The sequence below is a fragment of the Pelodiscus sinensis genome, chromosome 6, assembly GCF_052426305.1.
Source record: "Pelodiscus sinensis isolate ZL-2025 chromosome 6, ASM5242630v1, whole genome shotgun sequence".
Classification (NCBI taxonomy): domain Eukaryota; kingdom Metazoa; phylum Chordata; order Testudines; family Trionychidae; genus Pelodiscus; species Pelodiscus sinensis.
The window spans coordinates 34733785-34752236 of NC_143057.1; the positions used below are offsets into that span (position 1 = coordinate 34733785).

Consider the following 18452-nt stretch of genomic DNA (forward strand, 5'->3'; position numbering starts at 1 on the left):
CACACTGAGGAAGAGAAATAACAATGGTAATATTATTCTGAGAAATAGCTGAAAACTTGGTCTCTTATGCTGCAAAGCTGTTTCAGGGTGAGAAAGACCCTTGTTACTGAACAGACTGAATTGCTATTTTATAGGAGACAATGTATTTCCAGATGTACACATAATGAAAGCTAAAAGCATTGAAACATTAGCTAGAGAAGGAACAGCGGAGGGCAGAGCACAAATCCTCTAGAGACTGTCCTAGTGATCCTTGCACCTGCTCCTTATGGCAAATGGGCTTTTCAACATTCCTCCCTTTATTTTTTCATAGCTGTTTCCCCAAACTCATTTACCTAATCCCCATGCCCAGATTTACTGTCTACTGTTTCATGAGCATTTGAAGAATGGCTCTATTTTACCATATGTGCATTTTAAACTTAACTACTAGAAGACTTCTAAGTAAAATCTGAATCAATATTTTATTAAGAAAAATCCACATGTAATCCTCAAGTCAAAATACTTTGGAGCCTCAGTCATCTTTTCAAAAAGCAGCACTTACTGCAAATTGGACTTAACAGTAGATATCCTCTAGTTAGTACAATACTTCTGACTAAACAGATGGGTAACATTTTTAGTGCAGACTCATATGAAACTGGTCTGACAATTTTCAGATATAGGAATAACACTTAACTCTGAAGATGAAATGCCTGAATTTATAACACTCAAAAACAAAATGTTTCAAATAATGCAGAAAAAAATATGTAAGTGTTGGAAAATAATTCATTTCAGAAGTTTAAAAAAATTCTGGAGGAAAGCAATGCTGAAATTCAAGTATATTCAGAAAGCTAATTTTAATGCTTACTTGAAAATATCTTTGTTATTTGTAAAAAGTTTCAACATTTTTCAATTAAAGACAAGTGGTTATGTTCTTTCAGGCAGAAGTGCCAACTTCCCTTCTAGCCAGCGGATGTTCAACCCCATCCTCTGCCCCCACTCTACTCCTTCTCCCAAGTCCTCACATCACCTCTTCCCACTCCTGTGCCACCCCCATTCCAGCCCTTCTTTCGAGCCCCCACATCTTCTACTCTTTCCCTCGTGGAGGACCCCAATCATCACAGAACAGCTATTTCCTGGCAAGCAGAAGGTCCTGGGAGGGAGGGGGAGAAGTGGGTCAGTGAGGCCACTGGTGGGCAAGAGGTGCTGGAGGAAAGGAGGGCAGAGTAGGAGCTTTGTTACCAGTGGGTTCTGAATGCTTGCTAATTTTTCCCCGCGAGTGCTCCAGCTCCACAGCACCTATGGAGTTGGTGTCGATGCTTCCAGAGCCATCTGGGAACAAGATGCCTGCAGAACCAGGCATCCCATCCCCCAAAATTCAATTTGAAACACTACAATGTATGAGGTCTTGTACAATCAACGAGTTTACAGTTCATCCCTGCTCGTTCCTCTTTGCCATAGAAAAGTTATTTAAACATTGTGCATTTCCCTTTTCATTTTTTTTAAATACAGTGACAAATGGTTTTTCAATTCTAATAATTTTATATCAACGAATTTATGCTACTTTTGGTACTAAAGTGAGCTATCACATTTGAAATTGTTGGCTTTATTATTCATTTATGTTTTATGAATTATTTTAAAACAGTAGCGAGGTTAAAATGTGTTTAATTATGTAATCGTGTAACCACTGAAAAATTATGTGGTTACACACAGACAGTGGGGGCAGGCATCTACATCACAATTGAACAGCCCAACAGCACAATCCTGGTAAGCCCGAGTAATCTGGCATGGACCAGCCTCAGGTGTTTAATTGCAGCATAGACATACCAATAAATACTATGGCCCGGTGCACAATATAGCTGTACATTTGCATATTTAGTGTAAGACACAGCCCAAGTCTGTCTATCTGCAAAATATTAAGTAGACATTTTCCTGCCAGCTTCTGTTCTGCATTTTTTGATTCACCTACCATTTTTTGATTCACACTCCACATCAAACATGTTTCACCCTTAATGAGGATTCACTGGTCTCCCTTCAGCAGACCCTGTATCACCACAATTACAATGGAAGAATGCAAAACAAAAGAGGGGTCCTTTGCAATTCATAGCAGCAATGACAACAGCCAGAGCTATAAACACAGGAGTCAGGGAAAGCCAGGAAGGGTTTTATCTCAGCATTCTGAACAACACAGAAGGAGGAGCTTTGTATAAAGAGTTTCATGCTGTAGCCATCTACTCTTGATGGTGCAGCTCTTACTAGTACTAGAGTCCTCTGCTACAATTCCAATTAGTTTTATTCACTGGTTATATTTATTTTTTGTGGTTAATTTTTGGAATTATTTCAGTACAAGTGAAAGTTATCAAATAATTGTGGTCAATTATAACAGCTACATTAAAGTTCAGAATTCACTATAAATCAGCCATGTAATTTAGGGGGTCCTGTGCTACACTGTACCTTGCATGGAGAAATTCTCAAAATTATACTCCTGTCCCCCCACAAAAGAGAGCTTAACATTTTAGGACCTATATTCACTGCTGCATTAAGCACATGCCTAAATACCACTCAAGGAATCAATAAGTATATGCTTAATGGTCATTACTTTTAAGCACTTGCTTAAGAGCGGTTCAGAATATGAATGTTTTCCTAAATTGGAAACCTAAAGAACCAATTAGTTTCTTTTCCTAGCTGTCAGAACAGTACTTTCTCTACTTCACAGGGGAAAGAAAAAAAACCTTGCAAATATGTAAGTCGCTATTCTAGTAGTCAGAATTACAAGCAGTTAACAGGACCTATAGGAAAAAATTTTTTTACCATAAAAACAAGGATGGGTCTAAAAGGAAGAGGCCTATTTTCAGTAGTGCTGAGTGCCTACAACTGCTATTGGCATAACTAGCAATTGTAGATGCTTGACAGCTTAGACGCTCATGCCATGCTTATTTCAATGATTAAAATTACACATTTAAATTCATACTTCGGCAGCAAACACTGTATTAGCACCCTTTAAATAAAGAGATTAAAGAATCTATTCTGGGAACTGGGTCTGATGCTAGTCAAAATAAGGAGCTAAGTCCTCTTCTCACTTTGATTGATTATCCTGGGTGAACACTTGGGCTATGTCTACTCTACAAGGTTTGTGTGTAAAAAGAGGCAGAATATCCACACTTCAAGTGCATTTTTGTGCAAAAAAACCCAAACCAAAACAGTAAATCGACAGGACAGAGGACTTTTGCCAGTAGAGTTATTCCTCTCCCCACGAGGAATAACTCCTTTGTGCGCTATAGATCTTGTGCAAAAAGGCATGTGTGGACGCTCCACAGGGGTTTCTTGTGCAAAAAGTTTGCTCAAGTCATTTAAAAAGATGCTAATACTATTGCTCTTGGCTATGAAACATTACAATTTCTGTTCATGAACTTCTCACACATAGTGTAACCTCAAACTGAATTCAGAAAGAAAAAGAAAAAAAGGACATCAAAGAGGGCATCTCTCTCATGTAACGTAATACTTGCACTGGTAACCGCAGTTTTCTTGGCATATAATCATGCAACAGTAACTACAGTTTTTTTGGCATATGACCATGCACTTGTTTGCTATGGGTCTATAAAGTTAAAAGGTAGAGATGGAAATCCAAACTGTAAGAGAGGTGGAGGGAGATGAACAAAAGGATGTGAAGTGGCTCATAACTAAACAGAGAAGTCTAATACAGTAAACTTCCGATAATCCGGCACCTTTAGGACACAGGGGGTGCCGGATTATCAGATATGCCGGACTATCAGAAGGGCGGGCTATGAGGGGCCTGAAGTGGGGTGGGAGGGGATGCCACCCCAGACCCCTCATAGCCCCTGCCTTACGATAGTCCAGTCTGCCCCAGGCGTCCCTGATTCAGCCGCTGCTGGTCAGTTTCAGCAGCAGCTGAATCGGGGATGCCTGCAATAAGAGCAGCTGGGGTGCTGCCGGGTTGGTCCCGCAGCGCTGAGGGGCAGCACTACGGCACCAACCCAGCAGCACTCCAGCTGCTCTTGGGGACACCTGGGACAGAGCAGCTGGGGTACTGCCCGGTTGGTCCTGTAGCGCTGCCCCTCGGGGCTGCGGGACCAACCCGGCAGCACCCCAGCTGCTTTTGGGGATGCCTGGGGCAGAGCAGCTGGAGTGCTGCTGGGTTGGTCCCGCAGCGCCGTCCTTTGGCGCTGCGAGACCAACCCGGCAGCACTCCAGCTGCTCTGCCCCAGGCGTCCCCAAAAGCAGCTGGGGTGCTGCCGGGTTGGTCCCGCAGCCCCGAGGAGCAGCGCTACGGGACCAACCCGGCAGCACCCCAGCTGCTCTGCTCCCGGCTTCCCCGATTCAGCTGCTGGTCAGTTTCAGCTGCTGCTGAAACGGAAGCCTGTCCGGCTGCCCCAGCACTTCCGGGTTCCTGATGGTGCCGGACCAGCAGGAGTCCCGGAGCATTGGATGCCGGACTAATGGAGTTCTACTGTACGTTAAACAGGAAGCAAAGGTAATTTTCTGAAAATTTGACATGTACAAGTTTACCTGCCTAGAACCTAGTTATCGGCTATCATAGGGATTTTATTCCACAAAAGATAAAACAAAAACAATAATCTTTGCGAACTTCTCAGATGCGTCAAAATCCCAATTCAGCAAATTACTTAAGCACATTCTTAACTTCCAACATGTGAGTAATCCCAGTGAAGTCAGGTTAAGCACATTTAAGTGCAAGTATGTGTGCCTGAGAAGGAAACATTTCTCTCTGACATTTCTAATTCCTAAATTGTCTACAGATATAATGACATACTGTTTAATAGGAACCTATACTTATTTACCCAGATTGATGAAAGCAAGGAAAGGAAAATCCAAGCAAGGGGGGAAAAAAAACCACTTATGCTGCATGCATATGGAAAAGAAATGACACGGACTGCAGAAAAAAAAAGTATTATTCATAAATTAGAAAAACCTTGCTGGGTTTCGTAATATGTAAAGTTACCATGAATATTTGATGTCATTCTATTTACTGACTACAATTTAAGATTGTTTATTCCCATACCCCAGATGGTGATATTAGAAAGTCAGATGAAATAGAGAGGTGTAGAATCTCAATAAGATTTTTTTAATGTGAGTCAATAAATCCAGACTATTTGAAGGCTCAAAAGATCTCACTTTTTGAAAGCTATCAGTAAATTGATAAGATGATGGCATTCAGAAGACAGATTTACATTTATTAGCCCTGGTCTACACTACATACAGTTGGGGCGACATAAGTTTTTTGTCTAGACATACCCTTGAAATAGACACATTTTATAAGTGCCTGTATACAAATGCTAAATGTCTAAATACTAAAATGGGTAAACATCAGTGTAGGACATTAAAAGAAGATATTCATATAACGGATATAATAGAAGTATTATGGAATGGTAATAATCCATTGGGACACATTGACACCAGTATTCTTGCTTAATTTAGGTATAGTCCAAACCTAAATTTAAGCAAGTAAATAGCCCCATTGAAATCAACAGAACCATTCATGCATTTAAAAGTACGTATATAAGCATTTTGTTGGATCACAGCCCTAAATATCCCCTGGTGGAAGATACTACAGAAGTGCAAAGCAGTATAGAATGCTGACCTTCTCTGAACAGCTAATACAAAAAAAGGGTCATGAGAAATTATAGTTATAAATAGTTCAAAAGAATGAAACTCAAGGAGTTCAGGTATCCAGACAACTCAGGACCTACTAACTTTGAAGAACATGTTTTACAAGCAGTGATGACACTTTTAGAAGAGAAGACATGGTTCTGGTACTTTTTGGGTGGCTCTAATGCATTCAAAGTCAGAGGTTGATCAGATGACTTATCTGGTGCATATGGCTTACATAAGAATTGGCCTTATAACAATCTCATGTATTATGTGCGACATTCAGTAAAATCCAGTGGATAGATCAAGTAAAGTGTCAAACTCATTCAGAAGAGAGGACCAGAGCTCATGTTCAAGTATGATCCAGGGGCTGGAATATTAAAAAAAAAAAAAAAAAAAAAAAAAAAAGATCCCTCAAACCATGACAGACTTCCCCCTTAAATCAGATAGAGGTTTACAAAGAGATCATAGGGAGAATACAGATTTTACATGGTTACCAAAATATTATTTATTCAGTATCACTCACCAACAGAACCCACTTATGGTTCTTTCTTCTTTCTCCATCTGTCCCTGTTTGCTATAGCTCCTGTTTTCCCCTGTATTTTCAAGAAGCCATTCCCAAACCACATGTTTCAAGGACTTCACTCCCGCTCTCTTTCCCAATCTTTCTGCTAAAATAGTCAGAAACTAAATAGCTAATTTTGGCATTTAAGTATCATCGCTGGGATTTAGAGCTATCACTCGAGTGAGATTAATAAAATCAAGGGAGTTAGCCTGAATCAATGACTCAGTTGGTCTGCTGACTTCGGCAGATGTCACTGCAGCCTTTACCCTTTGGCTGGGTCTACACTGGCCCCTTGAATTTCCGGAAAAGCACTGACGATTTACTGTAAAATCATCAGTGCTTTTCCGGAAAAACTATGCTGCTCCCGTTCGGGCAAGTCCTTTTCCAGAAAACTGTTCCGGAAAAGGGCCAGTGTAGACAGCACAGATTTCTTTTCCACAAAAAAGCCCCGATCGCGAAAATGACGATCGGGGCTTTTTTGCGGAAAAGCGCATCTACATTGGCACAGACGCTTTTCCGGAAAAAGTGCTTTTCCGGAAAAGCATCCTGCCAATGTAGACATGCTTTTCCCGGAAATACTTATAACGGAAAACTGTTCCGTTTTAAGCATTACTGGAAGAGGGTGTCAGTGTAGACGTAGCCTTTGCTTATTTTGTCAGGATCTCTCTACAGCCATGAGGACTAGATTTTTTTTGTAAATGCTTAGGTCCTGCATAATCTGAACACATCACACAGGCCACGTAGATCCATAATGTGCAATATCCTATGAATTCTGTACACTTGAATCACTAAAAATGGAGATAGACTATTTTTCCTTCTATTGTTTTATCTTTTTGTAACCCATTCTCTAGGAATATTAGAGACAAGAAAAATGTCGTGTAACAAATCAGAAAGGAAAGGAAAGGAAAGGAAAGGAAAGGAAAGGAAAGGAAAGGAAAGGAAAGGAAAGGAAAGGAAAGGAAAGGAAAGGAAAGGAAAGGAAAGGAAAGGAAAGCCTTCATTAGATGTTTAAACATTTTAAAAACAAGTTTCGAATCGACAGTTAAGTTTTCATTCTGCCAAGATAACAGCAGAATCTAAAAACAGTATTCTGCATTATCCTGGCACATTCTATTTGAGGAACAAAAAGTACCTGCATACATTAGTCAAGTAGGTCCGTCAGTATCCCATGGACACACGGTAGTTAGTATTTTTCCACATGACTATAGTTTTTCTAGTTTATCATGTGCGTCAAAGTTAGAGGGAACTGCTAGTCTTCCACTTTGTCGGCTTGCTTTTCAATTGAGACTAGGACAGGTATGTAACAGCAAAGTTTATTTAAAATTCCAAGGTTATTTTGAATATTCTCCTCACAGTACAGCTTGGACATCTCTGGTAGGACACCTGGGGGATCTGACCAGTCCCAAACGAGGAAATTTTCCAGATCAGGGGAGGTCCCCTTTAGGGATGTTAAATATCTGTTAACTGAATAGTCAATTAACCTCATGAATTCTTATCAGTTACTTGACTATTGAGGTGGGGCCAGCAGCCAGTGCGCTCCAGCCCCATGCCCGAAGAGCCTCCTGCCATTCCATGCTGCTGCCTCTGATAAACACAGGGTGGCAGCAGCCCTGGCCAAGGAAGTGGATCTGAGCTCCTGGACCCGGTGCGAGCCAGAACTGAGCTGGGCTGCCTGCCCACCTGATTCTTAATACACTTTAAATGCAGAGCCACTTTAAATGCAGGGGTATGTCTTGGACCCAGCGCAAGCCAGGACTATTTTGAACTGTCTGGCCGCCCAGCTCCTAATATACTTTAAACGCAGCAGGGTAGGTCCCAGAACTGGTACAAGCCAGGACTGAACTAGGTCGCTGGCCAGCCTGCTAAAACATTTACTGGCAACGGGATGGGAGGAAATACATGTAGTCTATAGCATTAGCCTATAAGTTTTTGCTTATCGGTTAATCGACTACACTATTACATCCCTAGTCCCCTGGTACCAGCCACCTAGACCACCTCCCCTCCTTGCTGCCAACCCCAGTCACTACCACCACCACCACCCCCCTCACCGGGCTGCCATGACTCACCTCTCTTGCTAGGCTGCTACGTCCCTGACCCTGCTATTGGGGCTGCCACGTCCCTGGCTCTGATACCGGGGCTCTGGCCCCTGTCCCAGTCCTGCTGCCGTCAGCTCTGCCAGGCTCCCAGCCCAGCAGGACTCCCAACCAGGACTCCCTGGTCCAGGAGCATCCATGGTCCCGCTGGACCATGAACGTTGCCAGACAAGAGAGTCCAGGTTTTGGGAGGTCCAACGTGTATTGTATTAATCTTCCCCCAAAACACATGTTTTCTTTAAGCCCTACAACTATCTTGCAATTCCTCTCCCAATATTAGTTAGCAAGATATTTAAATGAATCCCAGTCTATAACAGATACATTAGAGAGCCTTGAACTGTGGGTCAGGACCCTGAAGTAGATCGCCGGAGACCGTTCTATTGGGATCATCAAGACTGGCTTAGACTTGTTGGAGTCCGAAGTTGAAGTCAGAGCCCTCCCACTTGGGACCGAAGCTGAAGCCCAGTGGCTTTAGCTCTGGGCAACAGGGTTCAGGTTACAGCCACTTACCTGGGACCAAAGCCCTTTCTTCCTCCCTAACCTGGGGCAGCAGGGCTCGAGTGGCTTCAGGCTTCAATCCCCCCTCCTAAGGTCATGCAGTAATTTTTGTTGTCAGAAGGGGATCATTGTGCAATGAAGTTTGAGAACTCTAGACATAGTTATTAAATGATCCTAATGTCCTTGCTAAAAAGGCTCTTTCCAAATCAATCTGCTTTTTTAAGTAGAGCTAAGTTGGTTATATACTTCTTCCTCAAGTTACGTTTGGGAGGAATCATCAGTAACATGGCATTTTGCTTATCCCAGATACTGTATGGAATGAATAAGTGTGGTGCTCTCTTGAGGTATAGCACAACAACTTCCAGTTGAGCCAATGGGAGATGTAGTCAGAACAGGTGTTGACTTTCGGGATGCATGCCTGCGCACAGCAGTACTTCCAGCCCACATTAGTAGCTCTGATTCATAGCTGGGGACCAGCATTATAAAAGACATGCTAGTTGGACTCTACCAGAGCTTCAGGTTTTAATCACATACCTGACAGAGCAGCCCTCAGAGTCTCAGCAACACACCATCTATCCATCCCAAAACTGGTACATTTAGGGAAAGGCTTCTCAGGACATCGCTAATACTTTCAATCTTGTTCTAAAATTCTTTTACTCTCTAGGACCGAAAAATCAGGTATGCGAAATCCTACCAATTTCACATCAATCAGTGGAGCTCGTTAGAGCAGTCCTAGATTACAGCCAAGGCCTTTCTCCCACAAGAAAGATCCCAAACAATTGGAAGCCTCATTTCACACAAAGAAATCCACACACCATTACAAAAGCTCAACTGAAATATCAATAACATTAAGCACAATTGTTGAAATAGTGATATAGCCTAAACTGACCTATACTGTAATCCTTTTTGCTTATGCTAAAAAAGTATTTGGCCCAAGCAGATAGGAAACATGTCAAAAAAAAAAATCAAGATACATTCGTTCTATGTCTTAGTACAAGCTTCACGGATCAGTACCTCAAATGCTAGTACATAAAATAAAGATAAGGGAGGAACAAAACAACAAGTTAGGGAACTGGAACAAACTGATAGATTGGATCATGTGTAAAGACATGTGCAACCTGTACACTCGAGATAATACCAGTCGAAATGTGTAACTCAGGGAGCACACTTTCTGGTAAGGTGAATGTAACATCACTTCGTGGCTACTACATCACTACCCTTTGGAGACAGGAAAATGATTCTATATATCTGTACCATATTAATAAACCTGACATATTGGTTATTTAGTCTAAAGTATATTTCATAATGAAATAAAAAAGTCTGCTCAAGCAAATGACTATACAGTTTGTTGACACTCTGAAGTCCATTTCTTCACAGGATTCAACAATCTGTTGTTCAGCATCATTGCAAATAAATGCGCCCTGTTCTGTTCCGAAGAAAGAGGATAACACAGGTATCTATCAGATACCATTCTCTTCTCCTGGTCAAAAAGCTATTGTCCACCTTCCCATTGGTTCCTGTGCTCCTCAGCCTCACCTCAGAGATCCCCTATGATGCAGCCAGAGTTTTCTTCATAGTTCCCTCTTGGGTAAGACAACTGTATTTCACAAAGCAGCTACACCTTGTGTAGGACCTCCACATCCAGGATATTCAAGAGTAGGACTCCATTCAGAATCAAGGTAGGATTCTTCACCCCATCCCAAAGTCCCTACACTTCCCATTAAACATGCCAGCTGGCTGAGCAACACAAACAGGATTTGTTCTGTAGCAATACACAAGAAACCAGAGATCAAACAAAAACCCATTTAGCAGAGTTATTTAAAAGAGGAAGTGGAAACAATTCTGCATGTGGTCCTCCCAGGAAGGGTTTATATTTGAAAAAGATTCCTGTTTATAAATTCCTAGGTTCTCCAAATACAAACAAGACTAAACACAACTTCAGCCAGAGTCCACTTCTTTGCAAACCCCACCTGTCACCATTGTGACAAGGTGGGACTCACCACTGCAGCATATCCTGTTGGCTATCACTGGGATTACCATATATTAGCGCATATAACCCGTCATTATATGTGTTATATGTGTTTTTACAAACCCCACACTCCCCCCCCCCCCCCATACTCGGGTGCAGGGTATACAATTTTTTTTTTTTTTTTTTTTAAACACTCACCTGGTGAGTTTCTGTGCAGCCGCCAGCCTCGGGAGCGCTCATCCCCCTGGTTCCTGTGCAGCCGCAGGAACCAGGGGGATGAGTGTTTCCCCACTCGGAGGCTGCACAGGATCCGGGAGAGGAGCACTTCCCCGCCCCTTCCTGCGGCTGCACAGGAACCGGGGCGGTGAGTGCCCGCAGGAACCGGGGCGTTTAGGCTGACTAATTCCTCCCCCACCTCCAGCACCATAAATTAGCTCATATACCCCAGCACAGTTTGAAAGAAAAAAGTCTTGTATACCCGGAGGGTTATAATCGTGCATGGGGTATACAAGATTTTTTTTCCTCAATTTGGAAAAACGGCGGGTATATTCGGATGCAAGGTATATTTGCTACAATACGGTAGCTCTTCTCACCAGTGCACCCTCTTCTGGTGAGGTATGTCTACACAGAAGGGCTAAAAATCAAATTAAGCTGTGCAACTTCAACTACGTCAATCACATAGCTCAAGTCGAAATAGCTTAACTCGGCTTTTGGCACTGTCTACACAGCAGGAGGTCGAAGGAAGAACGCTCTTCCTTCTATTTCCCTTATTCCTCATGAAATGGGGGTTACCATGAGTCTGAGTAAGTCGTCTTCCAGCTCAACATTATTTCGAAATAAAGGCTTGTATTGTAGACATGTTATTTGGGAAGAACGTCAGTTACTCCAAAATAATGCTACTGTGTAGACGTACCCCTGGTGTCTCACCACCTTCACTTCCATTTCAGGGATCCACTCTCAGGATTTCATCATTCTCTTTGTGACACAGCTCTCGGACTGTACCACACTGTGCACTCCCCTTCCAGGAGACCTACAGTCTGTGCTCCAGCTACTTTCTTCAATGGCCACTGCGGCCAGTTGTCTGGCCACTTTCTCTGTGGCAATAGAGGCACATAACTGTGGGTTCCAGCTCAGAGACCGTGTAGATGGCAGGGTGTGTTCCCTTCATGCTGTGTTCCCTTCAACCTCTCAGTAACTTTTGCTCGGCCACTTCCCCCCCAATCTCTTACTACCTTTCCCTGGACCGCTTTCCTACAGTGCCAGCACTCTTTCCCCTTGCCTTAGGGCCTCGGTCTACAGATCCCTGCAGCCCACCTGGAGCTACCTCTATCTCCCCAGATTGCCGCCTACAGCGCTGCTATCTGGAGTGCTTGCTGCCTTCAGCCTAAAAGGCAGTGAGTCCATGTTCCTCCTCAAGCGCCAGGGAGTGACTGAAGTTGCTCTGCAGCCCTTCCTATATGAACCATCCTAGCCCTAACTGGCTGCCTTGTATGCAATAGGGATGTTAAATATTGGTTAATTTAATAGTCAATTAACCTCATGAATTCTCGACTGGTTACTCAACTATTCTGTAGTCCCCAGGGGTGGGGTTGGCAGCCAGTGCACTCCGGCCTCACTCCTAATGAGCCCCCGGTCACTTTGTACTGCTGCCTCTGTATCAGAGGCAGCAGCATGAGGTGCCAGGTTGGAGCTGGTCCACACGGGGAACTAGTTTAAAAATCAGCTTCCCTCGCGGACTGGCTGCCTGTCTCCCCGTGCTGCTGCCTCTGATACAGAGGCAGCAGTGTGGGGTGGCAGCAGCCCCTATCTGGGGAGAGGTGGAGCTGAGCTCCTGGACCCAGAACTGAGTCAGTGCTGCCTGCCCACCTGGCTCCTAATATACTGTAAATGCAGAGCCACAGTGGGGGTAGGTCCTGGACCCAGCGCAAGTCAGGACTGAGCCGGGCTGCTGGCCAGCCTGCTAAAAAATGTAATGGTAAGGGGGGGGGGGGGGAATAGGTTAATGTTATAGACTACACGCATGAGCTTTTGCTTATCGGTTAATTGACTACACTATTGCATCCCTAATATGCAACCTTCCATACGGCTCTATTATTCCTCAGAGTCCTGTGATGGAGCAGCACCCCATCACACCATCCAATCCAGTAATCAGTAATCTATTATCTCAATTTAATAGGCAGCAGGTTTAAAATAAGGTCTTTCCCCTCCCACAGGTATCACAGTTCATTCTACTAAATCTAAACCAATTTACCTGTTAGCCTGGATTAGAAGGGTGCATGTACCCCAGATTTTTTATCAAGCCAACACACACCATGTTATATGTATTGGGCCACCATGAATTAATAAAATAGAATGGTATCCAGTTACAGATTAATTTGAACAAGCAGAGCTTCTGAAGGCGAAGTCTAATATATCTGCAAGCTTGGAGTTTCAGATAATTAGTATGGTAGAAGGGGAGAGAAAAAGTCAACAATTGAGAATGTAAGTGGATGGGAACCTTGGAGTTTGGGCATTTTTGACACAGACATTTATTATGACTAAAATTGGGAGGAATGTTCGTTGATAAATAATTTATTGCTGTTAGGAGAAGTGTTGACCTAGTAGGGGTCACTATGATCTGTGTGTTTTGCAAAAGTTAGCTACAAAAGGATTAGATAATAGAGAATACTTTGAAGCAGCCTTCTGAAGCTAATCCTGAGAGGAGTTTTTCCTGACATCTTACTCACCGGGCAGGAAGCAACCTGCTATTGCTGAACTGCTGCAATTTAATCAATACCACCCCCGATTTTAGGTAAATACTTGGGATATTCTAAAACTATTGTTTGTGTCTCTATGTGCGTAAATCTAGTAAATTGTAGTTTTAGATAAGCACAAGCTTACTTGTAACAATCTTTCAGCACCCAGAGGGCTACATTCCCATTGATTTATTCCTCACACTGGCTGGAATGAAACAGTTAAGTTACCACTACTGTGGGTTCTGAAAACTCTGGGTAAAATATGCTGCTGACCTTTGGAATGTTTCTTTTGTTCAAGAGATGTGTTGAGTTGCTACCTGGAGCTTTATCCACACATCAAAATATTACTCATGGCATCTGGTATCTAGACCAAACACAAATTTGCAAGAATGGTTCCGCATTTTATTTCACCGGGACTGTTTAAGACTTTCCTATCAGGTCAGGGAACTGCTTGCTAATCACCATGAATGGGACAGGCACACAACTGAAGAAAAACAAAACCCTTACTTTACAGCAGTATTTTTCAATCTCTTAATGCTGGTGACCCTCCCTCTCCCCATTTGGGCTTAAAAAAAGAAAATGGTGACCCTCTCCTACCAAAACTTGAAAAAACTTCTCCCCCCCCCCCCCCCCATCTTAAATATCATTAAAGGACATTATGAATAATACTTGGGGAAGGAGATGTCAAGTAGAACATTTGCCCAGGGGCCTATGTTATGGGGGCCTCACAAAGCAGTTATATGCTTCAGCTGCAGTCAGTGAGGGACCGAAGCCAGTAACTTAGCTTCCCGGGGATGGGGCATCAGGCAGTTCCCTGCTTGCCACACGTGTAGGGTAGGCATTATTGGGTAACATCCCGCCCCCTCCCCCCACCTGTCCCACAATTACCCTGGGAATCATGTCCCCAGTTTGAGAAACACTGATATAAACTCTAGTTCTTTGAGAGGCATGCCAATCCTATGACCCACCCTCTTTTCCCACCTCTTGAGAATCCCTGTATACAAATAGGATTCTGAAGTGACAAGCAAGCACAGCAGTAAGGGGGCATGAAGATATGCAAGACACACATGCCCCCAAAACTGCTGGCCAAAAGATTTCAGACTTGTGCATACAAGTAGAATCCCAAGAACAAAGCATTTCAAAGAATGAGAAACTGTAAGATAAGGATCTAGTTTTTCCTCTTGCTGCAATACAGTCCTAATTCCAATAAGTGATAGGTCATTCTACACCAGTAAATTCAGATGGGTCATTGCAAGTCTATTTATACCATGCACACAAGTAACTTTCTTGATTGAAGTGTCTTCAAAAGGAAGGCTGTCATTGTCTAATAGATCAAAGAATACTCTGAGGAAAGAGTAGATAATATATGGGGTTTTTTTACATTTATGTTAGTTCCCAGCTTTGTATTACCTTTTCCCCTCTAGGCATACATAAAAATGTCTCAGTTTCAAAGTGCAGGTAATATTGCAAGGTAATATCCTCACATACACCAACACAATCTGCAAGGTATTTACAAATGAAATATTGTGTAGTCAGTTTTCCAGATACTCTAAAACATACTCTTTAATTCCAAAGATTTAGCTATACAACTTAGAGATGTAAGTGACTAGTCGAGTCACTGCTCGACTATTCGCTCCTCCCTTAAAAGCTGGCTCCCCCCTGCACCATCTCCCGGGTGCAGGGGGGGAGCAGGGAAGGCAGAGCAGCAGCCGTCCCAGAACCGGCACAAGTCAGGACTGCTCTGTCCCAGCTCACACCCTGGAAGTTAACCCCTCTTTAAAATGCAGGGCCACAGCAGAGATAGAAAGTGCTCCCTCCCCCCCAATCGACTACTCGATTAGCTAATTAACTGTCACTTAACATCCCTACTACAGCTTTCATTACAGTTTGATAGACATCGCTGTGCTCATAAATTATCCCTTGGAGACAACATTTTAAACTTGATCATATAGCATGCAGGCCGTCCTTGCTATAAGTCCAAGATGCATTCCAAAAAAACTTGGACTTATAGCGAAACAACTTAAAGTGGGGAATTTTTTTCCCCACAGCTGACTTCCATTTAAGAAAATTGGGGGGGAGTGTTTTGCACGACTTATAGCGGGGAATGGGAGAACTGATAATCCATCATTTCCTACAAACATCAATGACTGTAGTGTGGAACGGATGTGTATCAGGGCAACTTATAGTGGGGATGTCCTGTACTCTAAACTCAACAAAATGTTGCTTAGGGTGATGTAAATGCTGAAGGCATAATGATTTCATGCATATTACTTTTCAAGAATGTTAGAATTAAGAACTTTAGTATCAAAAATACAGAATTCAGGCTACACCTAAACAATGATAGAAATTTTCCACTATTTGATCTGAGGAAGTGGGTCTGGCCCACGAAAGCTCATCATCTAATAAACCATCTTGTTAGTCTTTAAAGTGCTACATAGTCCTGTATTTTGTTACACCTAAACATGGCACTATTCTGTGGATACATTGAAAGTGTGCACCACATAACGCCTACAATTTGTTTTTAGATACGTGGGTCTAATACTAAGTGTGATGCTTTGTCATCACACTAACCTTTGTTCTTTGCCTGGCAGTGCTCTAAAAGCACCATCTAATGAGCTCTATGTTGCTAGCTCCTTCTAGTGATATTTGGATAATTGGCTGGAAGAAGGTGTATCCACAAAACCTTTACCTTGTGAAGTACTAAGCATCCTCACTGCCTTGTTAACCAGGCCTTTAATGAACAGTGAAGAAAATTCATCTCAACAGACATCGTTTTGAAACCTTAAGATAGCAAGATATTCACCATATAACCATCGCAAATTACTGAATTTTGCAAAGTTACATATAAATGAACAATCAGAATAAAAGTCACAAAAACTTTTTTGGTTGGTTGGAGTTTTTGTTAATCATAGTTCAATTTTAAGCATTTATGGTAATGCTGTAGAGGTTTCTACATTTTAGACGGCTGGCATCCCAGAGCACTTGATGATGGTGGAAAGCTGGTTGGTAACATGGTGTAGGCACCACTATTTGTTTCCAGATGATAATTAAAAGAAGCTAACATTACATTAAATATTTCTTAATATTACTTTTCTGTAAGCAACTGCTGTAGATAACTTACAAACGTTACATATGATCATGAATAAGAGAGAATGTTGCCCATATGTTGCAAATGGGAGGGCAGGTAGCCCATGAGATTAAGATAAGGTCCACACTATCAAAAAAATAAATTTGAGAACCTCTGACGTAAAATACATGTTATGGTTAGATTATTTTTACAATGCAAACCCCGTTACAACATCTACTCTTACCCGATGCAAGATAAGAGCATCCTGTCAAATGTGTTGTAAATTAAAGAGGTTCTAATGCATTCAATAGTTACTTTAATTAGAGCAAAAATACACCTAAAATCAAGAAAGTTGCAGATACATAATGATTTTTGTTTTAAATAAAACAAAACAAATCCCTGTGGAATTCAAAGTTAAGGAACTATTTCATTCTGAATGCACCGCATTTATGTACTAGCACACATGTTGAGGTCAGTTCTAAACATGTGCTGGGAATGTATGGAAGAATTTACTTAAGGGCATTAAAGATTACACTCTGTTCAGAGTCCCTCAATACCTAGGGTACAATGGACATTACACTTTACTAGAATTTAAGTTGTTAATTTCTTAACTCTTTCCTATCCCCCAAATTTAAGTCAGGCCCTTATTTTTAACATGAGGTTTTTCAAAAGCATATTTATATAGGTAATATGTTACAAATTTTATCATTTGATGTATTTCCTTTTAATAAGGAAGTCTACAATACTAGTCGCTATTACTCCTTTAACTCTGACACGCAACAGTTTAAACCTAAAATAGCATTAAAGTGCACGTGCATTTTATAGGCTTCATAAATTAGTTTAAAACACTAGATATTAACTTTTCATTTGCTTATTAAAACTGGAATAAAAGAGAGACCGTATTAAATTTAGCAAAGATAAGCATGACTAGCCAAGACGTGGGTAATACAAGTGTAAGTTCCTTCCTAAAGAAATTTTTAAAAAGGAAGTTGCAACCTGTTTACAAGTAGATTGGTAAATAAATCAACTTAATCACAGTGTGTCTGGATAAACGATCACCTTTCAAGTAATAGTTTCTTATCTTAAACCAGTCTTCTTAATCAGTCCATAAAAGGGCATGGAACGATGTGTTAGTTCAGTTCCTAACTTGAAGTGTTTGATACAAACTTCTGTTGGCGAGAGAGAAGCTCTTCTCTAGCTCTGTGTAACCACAAAGCTGGTTTCTTTTACCAACACAAGTTGGTCCACTAAAAAAAAGTGTATTACCTCATCCTCCTTATCTCTCCAATATCCTGGGACCGACCAACAGGGATTCAAGTCGGAAGACCACTGTTTTATGCTGCAGATGAAGAGGGACCCGAGGGTGGGAAGGAAAAGGGGGAGTTTGGGAGACACAAAGGCAAAGGAAGCAGGGAGCGAACAGCGTGAGGTGCAGAGCGGAATGGGGTGCACAGGCTCAGCGGGGGCTGGGTGATGAATGCAGGGCACAGAATGAAGCCAATGGGGCGAGGTGTGCAGCGCCGGGGGACCGGCAGAAGCCAGCAGGGGGAGAGCGGTGCGGAGCCGGAGGGGGCCGAGTCAGCGCAGAGCTCGGGGAGGGGGAAGCCCACAGGCGGAAAGCTGCACGCGGCCGGGGGGCAGGAGGCGCACGGGAGGCAGGGCCGGCACTCACCTCGGCGGCGCACGGCGGGCGGAGGCGGCTGCCGGTCAGGGCGGCATGATGTCCCCGGCTCCCCGCCCCGGCTGCTGCTTTTACGCAACTGGCAGCGGCTCCTGCCCTGGGGCCTGGAGGGGAAACGCCCCGCCCCCCTCCGTCCCCGAAATGACGCGGCTCCGCCCGGCCGCCCCTTCCCCGCCCAGTCCGGCTGCACCCCCGCTTCCAGCCCCTTCCCCGGCGCCGAGGGGCTGGGCCGGGGGAGGAGCGCCG

The 18452-nt window shown here is 43.0% G+C and overlaps 1 protein-coding gene across 5 annotated transcripts in view; it reads right to left on the minus strand.

Moving 5' to 3' along the window:
• Nucleotides 1–18452, minus strand: part of CEMIP2 (cell migration inducing hyaluronidase 2) — an 87033-nt gene that overhangs the window by 51373 nt on the left and 17208 nt on the right. For 2 of the 5 annotated variants that reach the window (XM_006137832.5, XM_006137828.3), the window contains exon 1: nucleotides 18198–18338. The exons of 2 other annotated variants lie outside the window; for them this stretch is intronic. The gene's annotated coding sequence lies outside the window, so the exon portion shown is untranslated. Of the gene's footprint in view, nucleotides 1–17791; nucleotides 18165–18197; nucleotides 18339–18452 lie in introns of those variants that run through there. One more of the 5 variants, XM_006137829.5, reaches the window with a different exon arrangement.